The 20,896-nt window shown below is 44.9% G+C and overlaps 7 non-coding genes across 7 annotated transcripts; all 7 read left to right on the top strand.

Annotated features, from left to right (window-relative positions):
- Nucleotides 1-5,011: 5,011 nt before the first annotated feature.
- On the top strand, nucleotides 5,012-5,205 carry LOC130309656 (U2 spliceosomal RNA). Its single transcript, XR_008858301.1, has one exon. It is a non-coding gene; the product is annotated as a U2 spliceosomal RNA (small nuclear RNA).
- Nucleotides 5,206-7,294: 2,089 nt separating this feature from the next.
- LOC130309643 (U2 spliceosomal RNA) lies at nucleotides 7,295-7,485 on the top strand. The gene has a single exon (XR_008858288.1). It is a non-coding gene; the product is annotated as a U2 spliceosomal RNA (small nuclear RNA).
- A 2,089-nt stretch (nucleotides 7,486-9,574) lies between these two features.
- On the top strand, nucleotides 9,575-9,765 carry LOC130309642 (U2 spliceosomal RNA). The gene has a single exon (XR_008858287.1). It is a non-coding gene; the product is annotated as a U2 spliceosomal RNA (small nuclear RNA).
- A 2,057-nt stretch (nucleotides 9,766-11,822) lies between these two features.
- On the top strand, nucleotides 11,823-12,013 carry LOC130309640 (U2 spliceosomal RNA). Its single transcript, XR_008858286.1, has one exon. It is a non-coding gene; the product is annotated as a U2 spliceosomal RNA (small nuclear RNA).
- A 2,094-nt stretch (nucleotides 12,014-14,107) lies between these two features.
- Nucleotides 14,108-14,298, top strand: LOC130309639 (U2 spliceosomal RNA). Its single transcript, XR_008858285.1, has one exon. It is a non-coding gene; the product is annotated as a U2 spliceosomal RNA (small nuclear RNA).
- Nucleotides 14,299-16,394: 2,096 nt separating this feature from the next.
- On the top strand, nucleotides 16,395-16,585 carry LOC130309638 (U2 spliceosomal RNA). Its single transcript, XR_008858284.1, has one exon. It is a non-coding gene; the product is annotated as a U2 spliceosomal RNA (small nuclear RNA).
- Nucleotides 16,586-18,672: 2,087 nt separating this feature from the next.
- LOC130309637 (U2 spliceosomal RNA) lies at nucleotides 18,673-18,863 on the top strand. Its single transcript, XR_008858283.1, has one exon. It is a non-coding gene; the product is annotated as a U2 spliceosomal RNA (small nuclear RNA).
- Nucleotides 18,864-20,896: the final 2,033 nt, after the last annotated feature.

Here is a 20,896-nt window from a genome sequence, read left to right as displayed (position 1 = left end):
GGGTTATGGATTGCATTTAAAAAGGCCCCGTGGGAGTGCAATGGGCCCCTGTCTTGCTGCTTAGCAATAATGGTATGGGTTTAGGTTCTGCTGTGTGTACTGGTGGTTGACTGCCCCCCAGCCCAGAGTGTGCATGGAAAATTGTCTGGCAGCCTCCCTGACAGCAAGCAGTGATAGTGCCCATGAAGGGGACCTTGTTGGGCCCGCCCCTTTCACGGTTATCGCTTCTCGGCCTTTTGGCTAAGATCAAGAGGTGCGAGGTGGATTGCAGGAGCTATCCCTTGCGGGGGCTACTGTGAATTGTGCGATAATGGCTTTCCAGAGCCGAATTAATTACCTGAAAGATGGAGAGACCAGGATAAAGAATGGATTTCGTGTGGATATCCTTGAAAGTGCATTGGACAAGTTCAGCTTGGAACATCTTGTGAAGAACATCTTCCTAAAGACCTTGCTGGTGAAAAAGCAGGATATTCTATGTCTGCAGCAGCATGGGAGAGCTTCATATGTCCTTGTGCTTGAATCTCACAGCGCCTGTCAGAATCTGCACTACCAATTAAAGTCCAAGCTGAATTCACCTGAGCTGGATGGACTTACCTTCACTGTGTTATACACTGCAGGAGAGACAAACCTGGTGGTGTTCATGTACAATCCGTATGTGAATCTGGCTGACATTGGGCGCTTTCTCCAGAGATATTGCTCTGAGGTGAAAGGAGGAGAGAAAATCTTCAATACAGAGGATCTCTGGACTGGTAAATACAAGTTCCGTGTGAAGTTTAGAGCTGATCCTGATGGAATTGAGGGCATGCAACATCCGCCCTCCAGCTTTACAATTGGCAGAGACAGAGGCTACCTGTTTTATAACAACATGCCGGAATTTTGCAGAAAATGCAGGAGCTTTGGCCACAGACAGGATGCTTGCACTTCACCATCTGTGCAGTTCTGTGGTCGCTGCGGCAAAGCTGGACATACCTCAGGAGGTTGCACGGAGGAGGTGGTGTGCAATCTCTGCGGGCAACGTGGACATGTGTTCAAAGACTGTCTGTACAGGTCCAGAACTTGGGCGGAGGTCGCTGCATCATCTTGTGACCAGGCTGCTGCTGCTGCTGCTGCTATTGCTGCCACACCCGAGGCTGGATCCAAACCTGTGGACACTATTCAGACTGCGGATCCTGTTCCTGTTGCTGTTACTGTTGGGTCTGTTCAGACTGCAGTCTCTGCAGTTAAAAAGAAAGAGACTGTAAAACCTGCTGCTGTAAAGCCAGATGTTATCCAGCGGAAAGTTGGTGGCAGTGAACCCCGTGCTGTCCCTGCTGTCACCATGGGGGCGGTGGAGTCGGTGGTCGCTGTCACTGAGTCGGACTTTGCCGAGTCAGATATGGAGCAGGGATCATCTGTGGCTACACTTGCAAGAGACTGGTCAGAGGAAATGGAGGTTGAAGACTTGAAAAAAAAGAGAAAGAAAGATCCTGTTGTCTCAGATGTGAACAGTGGCCAAACAAAACGGTTACTGGTTGCACCATCTCAAGTAATCCAGGAACTTACATCTCCTGAGTCTGAGGCAGCAACTCCTGAAAAGGGTTAAATGGCTACCATCAGCATTGCCTCGCTTAATGCGAGAGGAATAAAGAGTCCTGCAAGGAGGGCTGCTTTTTTTTCATTTTTGTCAACTTTGAATGCAAGAATTTTTCTAATTCAAGAATGTGGAATTTATCATCACATGAATTATGAATACCTGAGAACTGACTGGATATATGGCCCATCTATCTGGTCAGGTGACAACTCAAACAAGAACTCTGGAGTTGGAATACTTTTTAAGGGCCAGGACTTTAACATCATGTCCTTTGTGGAAATTGTGCCTGGGAGGGCATTGCTTGTGAATGTACAATATAATGGAGTGGAGTTGAGGATTATTAACATCTATGCCTCCCCTGTTAAAGAAGAAAGATCCTCCCTCCTAGAGATTGTGCAGTTGTATTTGCATGGAGCTACCTCTCTTGTCTTGGGAGGAGATTTTAACTGTGTGTTGCCTGATGAGAGGAGAGTCTCTGGGTCTGTGAGAAAAGACAAGACTGAAGTGCAGCTGAAGAATCTAATTCAGGACAACAGATTGCAAGATGCCTGGAGAAGTCAAAACCCATCTGACCCTGGTTACACCTGGGAAAGTAACATCTATAAATCCAGAATTGACTTTGTCCTTATTTCTGAAAATATAAAAATAAATAATGCTAAACTCACAGATAATGTCTTGTCTGACCACAAACTTCTCTCTGTGGAAATTTACTTACCTGATGTCATCAAAGGGAAAGGTGTTTGGAGACTGAACTCACAGCTCCTAGAAGATGAAATCATAAAGAGAGACTTTGTTATTTATTATAAAAAACTAAAAAATCTCCAACAGCGGTTTGCATCAATGCTGGACTGGTGGGAGCATGCAAAGGCCAAAATAAAAGAATTTTTTATGCGTGCTGGTGTGAACAAAGCCAAGGAGAAGCAAAGGTGGTTTAAAAGACTAAACACAAAACTGCAAACCTGTTACCAGCTGAGGAGCATTGGTGTGAACATGGATGATACAATTGTAAAGGTGAAAGAGGAGATAAAGAAAGCTGTGGAAGGAAAAGGTAAAGAAATTATTTATAATGCAAAAGTGGAACATATGGAAAAAAATGAGACTTGCTCACGCTTCTTTTTAAAGAAACTTGTTGAAAAGAAAGAATTAATAAAAAATCTTGATGGTGAGACTACTAAAGATGGACTTTTAAATAAAGCACACAGTTTTTATCATGATCTTTTTAGTGAAAAACACATTGACTCTGACTTTTTACCCGAAGTAATGGACTCTGTGCAATATTGTCTGAGTGATCAGGACAAAGATGTTTTGTGCAATAGTGTGAATATGGCTGAAGTGGAAAGTGCAGTAAAGAGTTTTTTAAAAGGGAAAACTCCTGGATCTGATGGATTACAAATAGAATTTTACCTGTCTTTTTGGGAAATTTTAAAGTCTGATTTTTATGCTGTTCTTAAAGAGGTTTTTAACTGTGAGAAGCTGCCTGAGTCCTGGAGGAGTGGTGTGGTGACTTTGTTGTACAAGAAAGGAGACAAGACAAAGCTAGAAAATTGGAGACCAATCACTCTACTCAATGTGGACTATAAAATTTTTGCAAAAATCTTGGTCAACCGCATGAAGCTAGTGATTGAGACGGTGATCCACCCTGACCAAGTATGTGGTGTCCCAGGGCGTGCAGTGTGGGAGCATCTCAATGTCATCAGAGATGCCATCTGGTACCAGCAGGAGCGCCAACAGAAGCTTGCAGTGTTATCTCTTGATTTTATGAAAGCATATGACAGAGTTTCCCACCAGCATTTATGGACTGTTTTAAAAAAGATGGGTTTTCCAGAGAGTTTTATCAAGCATGTTGCACTTTTATACAATGACTGCTTTAGCAAAATTTTAGTCAATGGGTTTTTATCTGAAGATGTTTTACTGAGTTCGGGCGTTAAGCAAGGATGCCCTTTGTCACCGCTGCTATTTATATGTGCAATAGAACCCCTACTGGCTATGCTGAGAAAGGACAAGGTGATCAGAGGGGTCCCCATACCAGGGGGTAATGGACAGTTTACGAAAACCCTTGCATATATGGATGATGTGACCATTTTATGTGACTCAGAAGTATCTGTCAGAAGAGCCTTGATGAAGACTGAATTTTTTTGCCAAGCATCTGCTTTTAAACTAAATATTGCTAAATGTGAATGTTTGGGGATTGGGAAGTGGTCAAATACAGACATCCCCCAACTAAAGATCCAGAGTGAGAAAATAAAGGTTTTAGGAGTGGTTTTTAATGCAAAAAATGATGGAGAGGAGAGTTGGAACATTATTAAAGAAAAGGTACAGAAAAAAATTGACTTTTGGAAGCTTAGGAAACTATCAATTGAAGGGAAGCTTTTAATTATACGTTCCTTGCTTTTACCTGTTTTATTGTACCTTAACACAGTGTTTCCTCCATCAGAGACTGTTCTTAAAAACCTGCAAAAACAATTTTTTCATTTTATCTGGAGTTCAAGGATGGAAAAACTCAAGAGAGACATTATGTACAAGCTGCACAAAAATGGAGGTAAAAACGTTCCTAATCTTAAAAATTTTTTATACCTGAAGTTTTTTAGCATGTGTTTTAAGACTGTTTTATCCTCTAAACAATGGACATTTTATCTAAAGTATGCTGCTGGTGATATATTTAGAAAAAGAAAATGGATTCACCTACCTCAGACATCCCCTGTTTTAATCATACCTCCAAAGCACTATATGGTTTTAGAGAAAGTGATTCGTCTGTATAACTTGAAAGACATGGACATTGAGATTCTCAAGCATCCCAAAAGAATAGAGATGGAGCTCAGGAGATCGGAGCAAACCTCTGGGATTTTAAACTTCTCTAAAACAAAATGTGACAGAGTGTGGAGGATGGTTAATGCACCGTATCTGGAGAATTGCAATAAAGATCTTGCATGGTCAATAGCACATGAGTGTGTACCTACCAGACACTTTCAGCACAGACGGGGATTGTGCAATACTTCAAGATGTCCAAGAGGAAGCTGTGGAGGAGAAGAGACAGTCTTACATGTGTTTTGGAACTGTTTTTATGCTCAAGAGGTGTGGAAAAGTGTGGCGAGTCTTTTAATGTTTCTTACCGGTCTAAAGACTTTTAATCATGAAGTTGTTTTATTCGGGAATTTTACGAGTCAAAATAAAGATACAGAGAGAGTGATATGGACTGTTGTGAATACCGTCAAGAATGCCTTATGGAAGTCTCGCAATATTTTGGTTTTCCAGAAAGACTTGATTAGTGAAAGTGACTGTTTTAAACTTGCACTGAGTGATCTTTTTGTCTACTATTTATTGGACAAAAAGAGACTGGGGGCCCAGAAAGCTAATTCACTTTGGCACTTTAGTCTTTGGAATGCAATAATGTGATATGTAATATGATGCATTTTGAATAGTAGTGAAAGTTTACTTGTATGTATTTCTTGTTTTTGCACTTTACTAATAAAAACGTAAAAAAATCTGTTCTTATCAGTTTAATATCTGATACGTCCCCTATCTGGGGACCATATATTAAATGGATTTTTGAGAACGGGGGCCGATTTCGAAGCTTGCTTCCGTCGCCCTATGCATTGACCCGATATGGCAGTATCTTCGGGTACAGTGCACCACCCCCTTACAGGGTTAAAAAGAAAGATTCCTACTTTCATTGCTACCTGCTTGCTGGCTAGCCAGCTAGCCAGCCCTGTGGGCCTTGCTGCTGCTGCTGCTGCTGCTGCAGCCAAAAAACAAAAGGTGGTGCTGCTGCTGCTTCTGCTGCTTCTGCTTGTGTCTGGCCGCTGTTGGAGCGTCCAGGCACAGGACTTCTGCTGCTGCTGACTAAATGGCCTCCTTAATTGGATCATTTGAGTAGCCAGCACACCTGTGCAGGTAGGGCATGACATGATAGGCAGCTGCCTTGATAGCGGGTGGGTGCTGAATGTTCCTAATTGACAAAATAAGATTAATGCTTATGAAGAAATATAAAATCTCATCCCTTCCCCAATATCGCGCCACACCCCTACCCCTCAATTCCCTGGTTGAACTTGATGGACATATGTCTTTTTTCGACCGTACTAACTATGTAACTATGTAACATAACATGGGGGGGTCTCCTGGCTGTTCACACAGGTGTGTCATTGCTGTACATTGACCATGCATTGCTTCTGTGGTATTGCAAAGGCAAAGACAAATGCTTCCAGCCATCCATTGCACTAATGGATTGGTCATCAGCTGGCTGTCTATGTCCCGCATCAATATAGACCAAAGTACAGAGGGTTAGGCTATGCTATAGTGCACCTACCTGATGCATCAGAAGGTGCGAGGCCCTTGCTAAATTCTGTGCACAGACTTTGAGATCTATGCTTTAGACTGTATCTAAACCTGCTCCAACATGGACTGACATTCTGGCCTACTTTCAGCCGATGCGACTTGTCTGTCGCTGAACAGTCGCTTTTTATGTATTCAGCACCTATGTATAATGTTGTAAAAATGCTCTAGAAGCTAAAGTCGCAGAAATGTCACACATATTTGGCCTGCAACTTTCTGTGCGACAAATTCAGACAGGAAAAATCAGTATAAATCCTTAGAAAATTATCCCCCAGTGTCTCCATCTGCTGGCGGTATTGAATAAGCATTGCTGCACTGATGGGGTATGCATTAGACGAAAAAAAAGAAGAAAAAGAAGAATAATACGCCCAGAAAAGAGGCGAAAAGGAGAAAAACGTAAAAAAACGTGAAAAAAAAGTAAGAGGAAGAGAAGGGAAAAAAAGGTGGAAATGGGTTTAAAAGTGATTTCGGCGGAGAAATATATATATATATATATATATATATATATATATATATATATATACGCGCACACACACACATATATATAAACGTATTCTCCGTTGAGATATTGCAGCCGCTGCTGTGTCCAGGCCCAGGAGCCTTAGCACTGTGCTGTGATGTCACTCAATACCACTGACATCACTAGGTGTAAACAACATCTCTCCTTTGCTGTGTATGTGACTATGGAGCTGTTTGGTGATGTCGTCTATTATGGCCTTCATAGAAGCAACAGGAGATTGTTGCATCCATCTAGAACCCTCAGAACTACAGTGCTATGATGTCACTCACTTCCACAGGCCTTGCAGAGTGTAAACAACAACAACCCAGCTTTGTCGTGTATGTAACCATAGGGATTGTGATGTCACCTAGAACCTTCACAGCAGCGACAGCTTTATGAGGAGCATCAGCACTGCTCTGCCTGAGCAGAACCATCACCGCCATAGGTTGTCAAATAACCCGGATTTAACCCACACAGGTAAGTCCAATGGGGTGCAGGCATGTCCTCTATGCTTACAGCTTCCCGTGGGTGTTGGTTTGATACCGTTTGGGGACAGCCAAGGAGGCATCTGCAGGCAACAAAGGTAGGTGTGTGCTTGTGTGTGTGTTTCCTATGCAGATCCTAAGCCCAGTGTCACATGCAAGTAGGAGGAGTAAGAAGGGTTCCTGGCAAATCCGGGTTATGGATTGCATTTAAAAAGGCCCCGTGGGAGTGCAATGGGCCCCTGTCTTGCTGCTTAGCAATAATGGTATGGGTTTAGGTTCTGCTGTGTGTACTGGTGGTTGACTGCCCCCCAGCCCAGAGTGTGCATGGAAAATTGTCTGGCAGCCTCCCTGACAGCAAGCAGTGATAGTGCCCATGAAGGGGACCTTGTTGGGCCCGCCCCTTTCACGGTTATCGCTTCTCGGCCTTTTGGCTAAGATCAAGTGTAGTATCTGTTCTTATCAGTTTAATATCTGATACGTCCCCTATCTGGGGACCATATATTAAATGGATTTTTGAGAACGGGGGCCGATTTCGAAGCTTGCTTCCGTCGCCCTATGCATTGACCCGATATGGCAGTATCTTCGGGTACAGTGCACCACCCCCTTACAGGGTTAAAAAGAAAGATTCCTACTTTCATTGCTACCTGCTTGCTGGCTAGCCAGCTAGCCAGCCCTGTGGGCCTTGCTGCTGCTGCTGCTGCTGCTGCAGCCAAAAAACAAAAGGTGGTGCTGCTGCTGCTTCTGCTGCTTCTGCTTGTGTCTGGCCGCTGTTGGAGCGTCCAGGCACAGGACTTCTGCTGCTGCTGACTAAATGGCCTCCTTAATTGGATCATTTGAGTAGCCAGCACACCTGTGCAGGTAGGGCATGACATGATAGGCAGCTGCCTTGATAGCGGGTGGGTGCTGAATGTTCCTAATTGACAAAATAAGATTAATGCTTATGAAGAAATATAAAATCTCATCCCTTCCCCAATATCGCGCCACACCCCTACCCCTTAATTCCCTGGTTGAACTTGATGGACATATGTCTTTTTTCGACCGTACTAACTATGTAACTATGTAACATAACATGGGGGGGTCTCCTGGCTGTTCACACAGGTGTGTCATTGCTGTACATTGACCATGCATTGCTTCTGTGGTATTGCAAAGGCAAAGACAAATGCTTCCAGCCATCCATTGCACTAATGGATTGGTCATCAGCTGGCTGTCTATGTCCCGCATCAATATAGACCAAAGTACAGAGGGTTAGGCTATGCTATAGTGCACCTACCTGATGCATCAGAAGGTGCGAGGCCCTTGCTAAATTCTGTGCACAGACTTTGAGATCTATGCTTTAGACTGTATCTAAACCTGCTCCAACATGGACTGACATTCTGGCCTACTTTCAGCCGATGCGACTTGTCTGTCGCTGAACAGTCGCTTTTTATGTATTCAGCACCTATGTATAATGTTGTAAAAATGCTCTAGAAGCTAAAGTCGCAGAAATGTCACACATATTTGGCCTGCAACTTTCTGTGCGACAAATTCAGACAGGAAAAATCAGTATAAATCCTTAGAAAATTATCCCCCAGTGTCTCCATCTGCTGGCGGTATTGAATAAGCATTGCTGCACTGATGGGGTATGCATTAGACGAAAAAAAAGAAGAAAAAGAAGAATAATACGCCCAGAAAAGAGGCGAAAAGGAGAAAAACGTAAAAAAACGTGAAAAAAAAGTAAGAGGAAGAGAAGGGAAAAAAAGGTGGAAATGGGTTTAAAAGTGATTTCGGCGGAGAAATATATATATATATATATATATATATATATATATATATATATATACGCGCACACACACACATATATATAAACGTATTCTCCGTTGAGATATTGCAGCCGCTGCTGTGTCCAGGCCCAGGAGCCTTAGCACTGTGCTGTGATGTCACTCAATACCACTGACATCACTAGGTGTAAACAACATCTCTCCTTTGCTGTGTATGTGACTATGGAGCTGTTTGGTGATGTCGTCTATTATGGCCTTCATAGAAGCAACAGGAGATTGTTGCATCCATCTAGAACCCTCAGAACTACAGTGCTATGATGTCACTCACTTCCACAGGCCTTGCAGAGTGTAAACAACAACAACCCAGCTTTGTCGTGTATGTAACCATAGGGATTGTGATGTCACCTAGAACCTTCACAGCAGCGACAGCTTTATGAGGAGCATCAGCACTGCTCTGCCTGAGCAGAACCATCACCGCCATAGGTTGTCAAATAACCCGGATTTAACCCACACAGGTAAGTCCAATGGGGTGCAGGCATGTCCTCTATGCTTACAGCTTCCCGTGGGTGTTGGTTTGATACCGTTTGGGGACAGCCAAGGAGGCATCTGCAGGCAACAAAGGTAGGTGTGTGCTTGTGTGTGTGTTTCCTATGCAGATCCTAAGCCCAGTGTCACATGCAAGTAGGAGGAGTAAGAAGGGTTCCTGGCAAATCCGGGTTATGGATTGCATTTAAAAAGGCCCCGTGGGAGTGCAATGGGCCCCTGTCTTGCTGCTTAGCAATAATGGTATGGGTTTAGGTTCTGCTGTGTGTACTGGTGGTTGACTGCCCCCCAGCCCAGAGTGTGCATGGAAAATTGTCTGGCAGCCTCCCTGACAGCAAGCAGTGATAGTGCCCATGAAGGGGACCTTGTTGGGCCCGCCCCTTTCACGGTTATCGCTTCTCGGCCTTTTGGCTAAGATCAAGTGTAGTATCTGTTCTTATCAGTTTAATATCTGATACGTCCCCTATCTGGGGACCATATATTAAATGGATTTTTGAGAACGGGGGCCGATTTCGAAGCTTGCTTCCGTCGCCCTATGCATTGACCCGATATGGCAGTATCTTCGGGTACAGTGCACCACCCCCTTACAGGGTTAAAAAGAAAGATTCCTACTTTCATTGCTACCTGCTTGCTGGCTAGCCAGCTAGCCAGCCCTGTGGGCCTTGCTGCTGCTGCTGCTGCTGCTGCAGCCAAAAAACAAAAGGTGGTGCTGCTGCTGCTTCTGCTGCTTCTGCTTGTGTCTGGCCGCTGTTGGAGCGTCCAGGCACAGGACTTCTGCTGCTGCTGACTAAATGGCCTCCTTAATTGGATCATTTGAGTAGCCAGCACACCTGTGCAGGTAGGGCATGACATGATAGGCAGCTGCCTTGATAGCGGGTGGGTGCTGAATGTTCCTAATTGACAAAATAAGATTAATGCTTATGAAGAAATATAAAATCTCATCCCTTCCCCAATATCGCGCCACACCCCTACCCCTTAATTCCCTGGTTGAACTTGATGGACATATGTCTTTTTTCGACCGTACTAACTATGTAACTATGTAACATAACATGGGGGGGTCTCCTGGCTGTTCACACAGGTGTGTCATTGCTGTACATTGACCATGCATTGCTTCTGTGGTATTGCAAAGGCAAAGACAAATGCTTCCAGCCATCCATTGCACTAATGGATTGGTCATCAGCTGGCTGTCTATGTCCCGCATCAATATAGACCAAAGTACAGAGGGTTAGGCTATGCTATAGTGCACCTACCTGATGCATCAGAAGGTGCGAGGCCCTTGCTAAATTCTGTGCACAGACTTTGAGATCTATGCTTTAGACTGTATCTAAACCTGCTCCAACATGGACTGACATTCTGGCCTACTTTCAGCCGATGCGACTTGTCTGTCGCTGAACAGTCGCTTTTTATGTATTCAGCACCTATGTATAATGTTGTAAAAATGCTCTAGAAGCTAAAGTCGCAGAAATGTCACACATATTTGGCCTGCAACTTTCTGTGCGACAAATTCAGACAGGAAAAATCAGTATAAATCCTTAGAAAATTATCCCCCAGTGTCTCCATCTGCTGGCGGTATTGAATAAGCATTGCTGCACTGATGGGGTATGCATTAGACGAAAAAAAAGAAGAAAAAGAAGAATAATACGCCCAGAAAAGAGGCGAAAAGGAGAAAAACGTAAAAAAACGTGAAAAAAAAGTAAGAGGAAGAGAAGGGAAAAAAAGGTGGAAATGGGTTTAAAAGTGATTTCGGTGGAGAAATATATATATATACGCGCACACACACACATATATATAAACGTATTCTCCGTTGAGATATTGCAGCCGCTGCTGTGTCCAGGCCCAGGAGCCTTAGCACTGTGCTGTGATGTCACTCAATACCACTGACATCACTAGGTGTAAACAACATCTCTCCTTTGCTGTGTATGTGACTATGGAGCTGTTTGGTGATGTCGTCTATTATGGCCTTCATAGAAGCAACAGGAGATTGTTGCATCCATCTAGAACCCTCAGAACTACAGTGCTATGATGTCACTCACTTCCACAGGCCTTGCAGAGTGTAAACAACAACAACCCAGCTTTGTCGTGTATGTAACCATAGGGATTGTGATGTCACCTAGAACCTTCACAGCAGCGACAGCTTTATGAGGAGCATCAGCACTGCTCTGCCTGAGCAGAACCATCACCGCCATAGGTTGTCAAATAACCCGGATTTAACCCACACAGGTAAGTCCAATGGGGTGCAGGCATGTCCTCTATGCTTACAGCTTCCCGTGGGTGTTGGTTTGATACCGTTTGGGGACAGCCAAGGAGGCATCTGCAGGCAACAAAGGTAGGTGTGTGCTTGTGTGTGTGTTTCCTATGCAGATCCTAAGCCCAGTGTCACATGCAAGTAGGAGGAGTAAGAAGGGTTCCTGGCAAATCCGGGTTATGGATTGCATTTAAAAAGGCCCCGTGGGAGTGCAATGGGCCCCTGTCTTGCTGCTTAGCAATAATGGTATGGGTTTAGGTTCTGCTGTGTGTACTGGTGGTTGACTGCCCCCCAGCCCAGAGTGTGCATGGAAAATTGTCTGGCAGCCTCCCTGACAGCAAGCAGTGATAGTGCCCATGAAGGGGACCTTGTTGGGCCCGCCCCTTTCACGGTTATCGCTTCTCGGCCTTTTGGCTAAGATCAAGTGTAGTATCTGTTCTTATCAGTTTAATATCTGATACGTCCCCTATCTGGGGACCATATATTAAATGGATTTTTGAGAACGGGGGCCGATTTCGAAGCTTGCTTCCGTCGCCCTATGCATTGACCCGATATGGCAGTATCTTCGGGTACAGTGCACCACCCCCTTACAGGGTTAAAAAGAAAGATTCCTACTTTCATTGCTACCTGCTTGCTGGCTAGCCAGCTAGCCAGCCCTGTGGGCCTTGCTGCTGCTGCTGCTGCTGCTGCAGCCAAAAAACAAAAGGTGGTGCTGCTGCTGCTTCTGCTGCTTCTGCTTGTGTCTGGCCGCTGTTGGAGCGTCCAGGCACAGGACTTCTGCTGCTGCTGACTAAATGGCCTCCTTAATTGGATCATTTGAGTAGCCAGCACACCTGTGCAGGTAGGGCATGACATGATAGGCAGCTGCCTTGATAGCGGGTGGGTGCTGAATGTTCCTAATTGACAAAATAAGATTAATGCTTATGAAGAAATATAAAATCTCATCCCTTCCCCAATATCGCGCCACACCCCTACCCCTTAATTCCCTGGTTGAACTTGATGGACATATGTCTTTTTTCGACCGTACTAACTATGTAACTATGTAACATAACATGGGGGGGGTCTCCTGGCTGTTCACACAGGTGTGTCATTGCTGTACATTGACCATGCATTGCTTCTGTGGTATTGCAAAGGCAAAGACAAATGCTTCCAGCCATCCATTGCACTAATGGATTGGTCATCAGCTGGCTGTCTATGTCCCGCATCAATATAGACCAAAGTACAGAGGGTTAGGCTATGCTATAGTGCACCTACCTGATGCATCAGAAGGTGCGAGGCCCTTGCTAAATTCTGTGCACAGACTTTGAGATCTATGCTTTAGACTGTATCTAAACCTGCTCCAACATGGACTGACATTCTGGCCTACTTTCAGCCGATGCGACTTGTCTGTCGCTGAACAGTCGCTTTTTATGTATTCAGCACCTATGTATAATGTTGTAAAAATGCTCTAGAAGCTAAAGTCACAGAAATGTCACACATATTTGGCCTGCAACTTTCTGTGCGACAAATTCAGACAGGAAAAATCAGTATAAATCCTTAGAAAATTATCCCCCAGTGTCTCCATCTGCTGGCGGTATTGAATAAGCATTGCTGCACTGATGGGGTATGCATTAGACGAAAAAAAAGAAGAAAAAGAAGAATAATACGCCCAGAAAAGAGGCGAAAAGGAGAAAAACGTAAAAAAACGTGAAAAAAAAGTAAGAGGAAGAGAAGGGAAAAAAAGGTGGAAATGGGTTTAAAAGTGATTTCGGCGGAGAAATATATATATATATATATATATATATATATATATATATATATATATATACGCGCACACACACACATATATATAAACGTATTCTCCGTTGAGATATTGCAGCCGCTGCTGTGTCCAGGCCCAGGAGCCTTAGCACTGTGCTGTGATGTCACTCAATACCACTGACATCACTAGGTGTAAACAACATCTCTCCTTTGCTGTGTATGTGACTATGGAGCTGTTTGGTGATGTCGTCTATTATGGCCTTCATAGAAGCAACAGGAGATTGTTGCATCCATCTAGAACCCTCAGAACTACAGTGCTATGATGTCACTCACTTCCACAGGCCTTGCAGAGTGTAAACAACAACAACCCAGCTTTGTCGTGTATGTAACCATAGGGATTGTGATGTCACCTAGAACCTTCACAGCAGCGACAGCTTTATGAGGAGCATCAGCACTGCTCTGCCTGAGCAGAACCATCACCGCCATAGGTTGTCAAATAACCCGGATTTAACCCACACAGGTAAGTCCAATGGGGTGCAGGCATGTCCTCTATGCTTACAGCTTCCCGTGGGTGTTGGTTTGATACCGTTTGGGGACAGCCAAGGAGGCATCTGCAGGCAACAAAGGTAGGTGTGTGCTTGTGTGTGTGTTTCCTATGCAGATCCTAAGCCCAGTGTCACATGCAAGTAGGAGGAGTAAGAAGGGTTCCTGGCAAATCCGGGTTATGGATTGCATTTAAAAAGGCCCCGTGGGAGTGCAATGGGCCCCTGTCTTGCTGCTTAGCAATAATGGTATGGGTTTAGGTTCTGCTGTGTGTACTGGTGGTTGACTGCCCCCCAGCCCAGAGTGTGCATGGAAAATTGTCTGGCAGCCTCCCTGACAGCAAGCAGTGATAGTGCCCATGAAGGGGACCTTGTTGGGCCCGCCCCTTTCACGGTTATCGCTTCTCGGCCTTTTGGCTAAGATCAAGTGTAGTATCTGTTCTTATCAGTTTAATATCTGATACGTCCCCTATCTGGGGACCATATATTAAATGGATTTTTGAGAACGGGGGCCGATTTCGAAGCTTGCTTCCGTCGCCCTATGCATTGACCCGATATGGCAGTATCTTCGGGTACAGTGCACCACCCCCTTACAGGGTTAAAAAGAAAGATTCCTACTTTCATTGCTACCTGCTTGCTGGCTAGCCAGCTAGCCAGCCCTGTGGGCCTTGCTGCTGCTGCTGCTGCTGCTGCAGCCAAAAAACAAAAGGTGGTGCTGCTGCTGCTTCTGCTGCTTCTGCTTGTGTCTGGCCGCTGTTGGAGCGTCCAGGCACAGGACTTCTGCTGCTGCTGACTAAATGGCCTCCTTAATTGGATCATTTGAGTAGCCAGCACACCTGTGCAGGTAGGGCATGACATGATAGGCAGCTGCCTTGATAGCGGGTGGGTGCTGAATGTTCCTAATTGACAAAATAAGATTAATGCTTATGAAGAAATATAAAATCTCATCCCTTCCCCAATATCGCGCCACACCCCTACCCCTTAATTCCCTGGTTGAACTTGATGGACATATGTCTTTTTTCGACCGTACTAACTATGTAACTATGTAACATAACATGGGGGGGTCTCCTGGCTGTTCACACAGGTGTGTCATTGCTGTACATTGACCATGCATTGCTTCTGTGGTATTGCAAAGGCAAAGACAAATGCTTCCAGCCATCCATTGCACTAATGGATTGGTCATCAGCTGGCTGTCTATGTCCCGCATCAATATAGACCAAAGTACAGAGGGTTAGGCTATGCTATAGTGCACCTACCTGATGCATCAGAAGGTGCGAGGCCCTTGCTAAATTCTGTGCACAGACTTTGAGATCTATGCTTTAGACTGTATCTAAACCTGCTCCAACATGGACTGACATTCTGGCCTACTTTCAGCCGATGCGACTTGTCTGTCGCTGAACAGTCGCTTTTTATGTATTCAGCACCTATGTATAATGTTGTAAAAATGCTCTAGAAGCTAAAGTCGCAGAAATGTCACACATATTTGGCCTGCAACTTTCTGTGCGACAAATTCAGACAGGAAAAATCAGTATAAATCCTTAGAAAATTATCCCCCAGTGTCTCCATCTGCTGGCGGTATTGAATAAGCATTGCTGCACTGATGGGGTATGCATTAGACGAAAAAAAAGAAGAAAAAGAAGAATAATACGCCCAGAAAAGAGGCGAAAAGGAGAAAAACGTAAAAAAACGTGAAAAAAAAGTAAGAGGAAGAGAAGGGAAAAAAAGGTGGAAATGGGTTTAAAAGTGATTTCGGCGGAGAATATATATATATATATATATATATATATATATATATATATATATATATATATACGCGCACACACACACATATATATAAACGTATTCTCCGTTGAGATATTGCAGCCGCTGCTGTGTCCAGGCCCAGGAGCCTTAGCACTGTGCTGTGATGTCACTCAATACCACTGACATCACTAGGTGTAAACAACATCTCTCCTTTGCTGTGTATGTGACTATGGAGCTGTTTGGTGATGTCGTCTATTATGGCCTTCATAGAAGCAACAGGAGATTGTTGCATCCATCTAGAACCCTCAGAACTACAGTGCTATGATGTCACTCACTTCCACAGGCCTTGCAGAGTGTAAACAACAACAACCCAGCTTTGTCGTGTATGTAACCATAGGGATTGTGATGTCACCTAGAACCTTCACAGCAGCGACAGCTTTATGAGGAGCATCAGCACTGCTCTGCCTGAGCAGAACCATCACCGCCATAGGTTGTCAAATAACCCGGATTTAACCCACACAGGTAAGTCCAATGGGGTGCAGGCATGTCCTCTATGCTTACAGCTTCCCGTGGGTGTTGGTTTGATACCGTTTGGGGACAGCCAAGGAGGCATCTGCAGGCAACAAAGGTAGGTGTGTGCTTGTGTGTGTGTTTCCTATGCAGATCCTAAGCCCAGTGTCACATGCAAGTAGGAGGAGTAAGAAGGGTTCCTGGCAAATCCGGGTTATGGATTGCATTTAAAAAGGCCCCGTGGGAGTGCAATGGGCCCCTGTCTTGCTGCTTAGCAATAATGGTATGGGTTTAGGTTCTGCTGTGTGTACTGGTGGTTGACTGCCCCCCAGCCCAGAGTGTGCATGGAAAATTGTCTGGCAGCCTCCCTGACAGCAAGCAGTGATAGTGCCCATGAAGGGGACCTTGTTGGGCCCGCCCCTTTCACGGTTATCGCTTCTCGGCCTTTTGGCTAAGATCAAGTGTAGTATCTGTTCTTATCAGTTTAATATCTGATACGTCCCCTATCTGGGGACCATATATTAAATGGATTTTTGAGAACGGGGGCCGATTTCGAAGCTTGCTTCCGTCGCCCTATGCATTGACCCGATATGGCAGTATCTTCGGGTACAGTGCACCACCCCCTTACAGGGTTAAAAAGAAAGATTCCTACTTTCATTGCTACCTGCTTGCTGGCTAGCCAGCTAGCCAGCCCTGTGGGCCTTGCTGCTGCTGCTGCTGCTGCTGCAGCCAAAAAACAAAAGGTGGTGCTGCTGCTGCTTCTGCTGCTTCTGCTTGTGTCTGGCCGCTGTTGGAGCGTCCAGGCACAGGACTTCTGCTGCTGCTGACTAAATGGCCTCCTTAATTGGATCATTTGAGTAGCCAGCACACCTGTGCAGGTAGGGCATGACATGATAGGCAGCTGCCTTGATAGCGGGTGGGTGCTGAATGTTCCTAATTGACAAAATAAGATTAATGCTTATGAAGAAATATAAAATCTCATCCCTTCCCCAATATCGCGCCACACCCCTACCCCTTAATTCCCTGGTTGAACTTGATGGACATATGTCTTTTTTCGACCGTACTAACTATGTAACTATGTAACATAACATGGGGGGGTCTCCTGGCTGTTCACACAGGTGTGTCATTGCTGTACATTGACCATGCATTGCTTCTGTGGTATTGCAAAGGCAAAGACAAATGCTTCCAGCCATCCATTGCACTAATGGATTGGTCATCAGCTGGCTGTCTATGTCCCGCATCAATATAGACCAAAGTACAGAGGGTTAGGCTATGCTATAGTGCACCTACCTGATGCATCAGAAGGTGCGAGGCCCTTGCTAAATTCTGTGCACAGACTTTGAGATCTATGCTTTAGACTGTATCTAAACCTGCTCCAACATGGACTGACATTCTGGCCTACTTTCAGCCGATGCGACTTGTCTGTCGCTGAACAGTCGCTTTTTATGTATTCAGCACCTATGTATAATGTTGTAAAAATGCTCTAGAAGCTAAAGTCGCAGAAATGTCACACATATTTGGCCTGCAACTTTCTGTGCGACAAATTCAGACAGGAAAAATCAGTATAAATCCTTAGAAAATTATCCCCCAGTGTCTCCATCTGCTGGCGGTATTGAATAAGCATTGCTGCACTGATGGGGTATGCATTAGACGAAAAAAAAGAAGAAAAAGAAGAATAATACGCCCAGAAAAGAGGCGAAAAGGAGAAAAACGTAAAAAAACGTGAAAAAAAAGTAAGAGGAAGAGAAGGGAAAAAAAGGTGGAAATGGGTTTAAAAGTGATTTCGGCGGAGAAATATATATATATATATATATATATATATATATATATATATATACGCGCACACACACACATATATATAAACGTATTCTCCGTTGAGATATTGCAGCCGCTGCTGTGTCCAGGCCCAGGAGCCTTAGCACTGTGCTGTGATGTCACTCAATACCACTGACATCACTAGGTGTAAACAACATCTCTCCTTTGCTGTGTATGTGACTATGGAGCTGTTTGGTGATGTCGTCTATTATGGCCTTCATAGAAGCAACAGGAGATTGTTGCATCCATCTAGAACCCTCAGAACTACAGTGCTATGCTGTCACTCACTTCCACAGGCCTTGCAGAGTGTAAACAACAACAACCCAGCTTTGTCGTGTATGTAACCATAGGGATTGTGATGTCACCTAGAACCTTCACAGCAGCGACAGCTTTATGAGGAGCATCAGCACTGCTCTGCCTGAGCAGAACCATCACCGCCATAGGTTGTCAAATAACCCGGATTTAACCCACACAGGTAAGTCCAATGGGGTGCAGGCATGTCCTCTATGCTTACAGCTTCCCGTGGGTGTTGGTTTGATACCGTTTGGGGACAGCCAAGGAGGCATCTGCAGGCAACAAAGGTAGGTGTGTGCTTGTGTGTGTGTTTCCTATGCAGATCCTAAGCCCAGTGTCACATGCAAGTAGGAGGAGTAAGAAGGGTTCCTGGCAAATCCGGGTTATGGATTGCATTTAAAAAGGCCCCTTGGGAGTGCAATGGGCCCCTGTCTTGCTGCTTAGCAATAATGGTATGGGTTTAGGTTCTGCTGTGTGTACTGGTGGTTGACTGCCCCCCAGCCCAGAGTGTGCATGGAAAATTGTCTGGCAGCCTCCCTGACAGCAAGCAGTGATAGTGCCCATGAAGGGGACCTTGTTGGGCCCGCCCCTTTCACGGTTATCGCTTCTCGGCCTTTTGGCTAAGATCAAGTGTAGTATCTGTTCTTATCAGTTTAATATCTGATACGTCCCCTATCTGGGGACCATATATTAAATGGATTTTTGAGAACGGGGGCCGATTTCGAAGCTTGCTTCCGTCGCCCTATGCATTGACCCGATATGGCAGTATCTTCGGGTACAGTGCACCACCCCCTTACAGGGTTAAAAAGAAAGATTCCTACTTTCATTGCTACCTGCTTGCTGGCTAGCCAGCTAGCCAGCCCTGTGGGCCTTGCTGCTGCTGCTGCTGCTGCTGCAGCCAAAAAACAAAAGGTGGTGCTGCTGCTGCTTCTGCTGCTTCTGCTTGTGTCTGGCCGCTGTTGGAGCGTCCAGGCACAGGACTTCTGCTGCTGCTGACTAAATGGCCTCCTTAATTGGATCATTTGAGTAGCCAGCACACCTGTGCAGGTAGGGCATGACATGATAGGCAGCTGCCTTGATAGCGGGTGGGTGCTGAATGTTCCTAATTGACAAAATAAGATTAATGCTTATGAAGAAATATAAAATCTCATCCCTTCCCCAATATCGCGCCACACCCCTACCCCTTAATTCCCTGGTTGAACTTGATGGACATATGTCTTTTTTCGACCGTACTAACTATGTAACTATGTAACATAACATGGGGGGGTCTCCTGGCTGTTCACACAGGTGTGTCATTGCTGTACATTGACCATGCATTGCTTCTGTGGTATTGCAAAGGCAAAGACAAATGCTTCCAGCCATCCATTGCACTAATGGATTGGTCATCAGCTGGCTGTCTATGTCCCGCATCAATATAGACCAAAGTACAGAGGGTTAGGCTATGCTATAGTGCACCTACCTGATGCATCAGAAGGTGCGAGGCCCTTGCTAAATTCTGTGCACAGACTTTGAGATCTATGCTTTAGACTGTATCTAAACCTGCTCCAACATGGACTGACATTCTGGCCTACTTTCAGCCGATGCGACTTGTCTGTCGCTGAACAGTCGCTTTTTATGTATTCAGCACCTATGTATAATGTTGTAAAAATGCTCTAGAAGCTAAAGTCGCAGAAATGTCACACATATTTGGCCTGCAACTTTCTGTGCGACAAATTCAGACAGGAAAAATCAGTATAAATCCTTAGAAAATTATCCCCCAGTGTCTCCATCTGCTGGCGGTATTGAATAAGCATTGCTGCACTGATGGGGTATGCATTAGACGAAAAAAAAGAAGAAAAAGAAGAATAATACGCCCAGAAAAGAGGCGAAAAGGAGAAAAACGTAAAAAAACGTGAAAAAAAAGTAAGAGGAAGAGAAGGGAAAAAAAGGTGGAAATGGGTTTAAAAGTGATTTCGGCGGAGAAATATATATATATATATATATATATATATATATATATATATATATATACGCGCACACACACACATATATATAAACGTATTCTCCGTTGAGATATTGCAGCCGCTGCTGTGTCCAGGCCCAGGAGCCTTAGCACTGTGCTGTGATGTCACTCAATACCACTGACATCACTAGGTGTAAACAACATCTCTCCTTTGCTGTGTATGTGACTATGGAGCTGTTTGGTGATGTCGTCTATTATGGCCTTCATAGAAGCAACAGGAGATTGTTGCATCCATCTAGAACCCTCAGAACTACAGTGCTATGATGTCACTCACTTCCACAGGCCTTGCAGAGTGTAAACAACAACAACCCAGCTTTGTCGTGTATGTAACCATAGGGATTGTGATGTCACCTAGAACCTTCACAGCAGCGACAGCTTTATGAGGAGCATCAGCACTGCTCTGCCTGAGCAGAACCATCACCGCCATAGGTTGTCAAATAACCCGGATTTAACCCACACAGGTAAGTCCAATGGGGTGCAGGCATGTCCTCTATGCTTACAGCTTCCCGTGGGTGTTGGTTTGATACCGTTTGGGGACAGCCAAGGAGGCATCTGCAGGCAACAAAGGTAGGTGTGTGCTTGTGTGTGTGTTTCCTATGCAGATCCTAAGCCCAGTGTCACATGCAAGTAGGAGGAGTAAGAAGGGTTCCTGGCAAATCCGGGTTATGGATTGCATTTAAAAAGGCCCCGTGGGAGTGCAATGGGCCCCTGTCTTGCTGCTTAGCAATAATGGTATGGGTTTAGGTTCTGCTGTGTGTACTGGTGGTTGACTGCCCCCCAGCCCAGAGTGTGCATGGAAAATTGTCTGGCAGCCTCCCTGAC

Source organism: Hyla sarda, unplaced genomic scaffold, assembly GCF_029499605.1.
Source record: "Hyla sarda isolate aHylSar1 unplaced genomic scaffold, aHylSar1.hap1 scaffold_1530, whole genome shotgun sequence".
Lineage (NCBI taxonomy): Eukaryota > Metazoa > Chordata > Amphibia > Anura > Hylidae > Hyla > Hyla sarda.
This window is presented reverse-complemented; position numbering and strand designations above follow the sequence as displayed.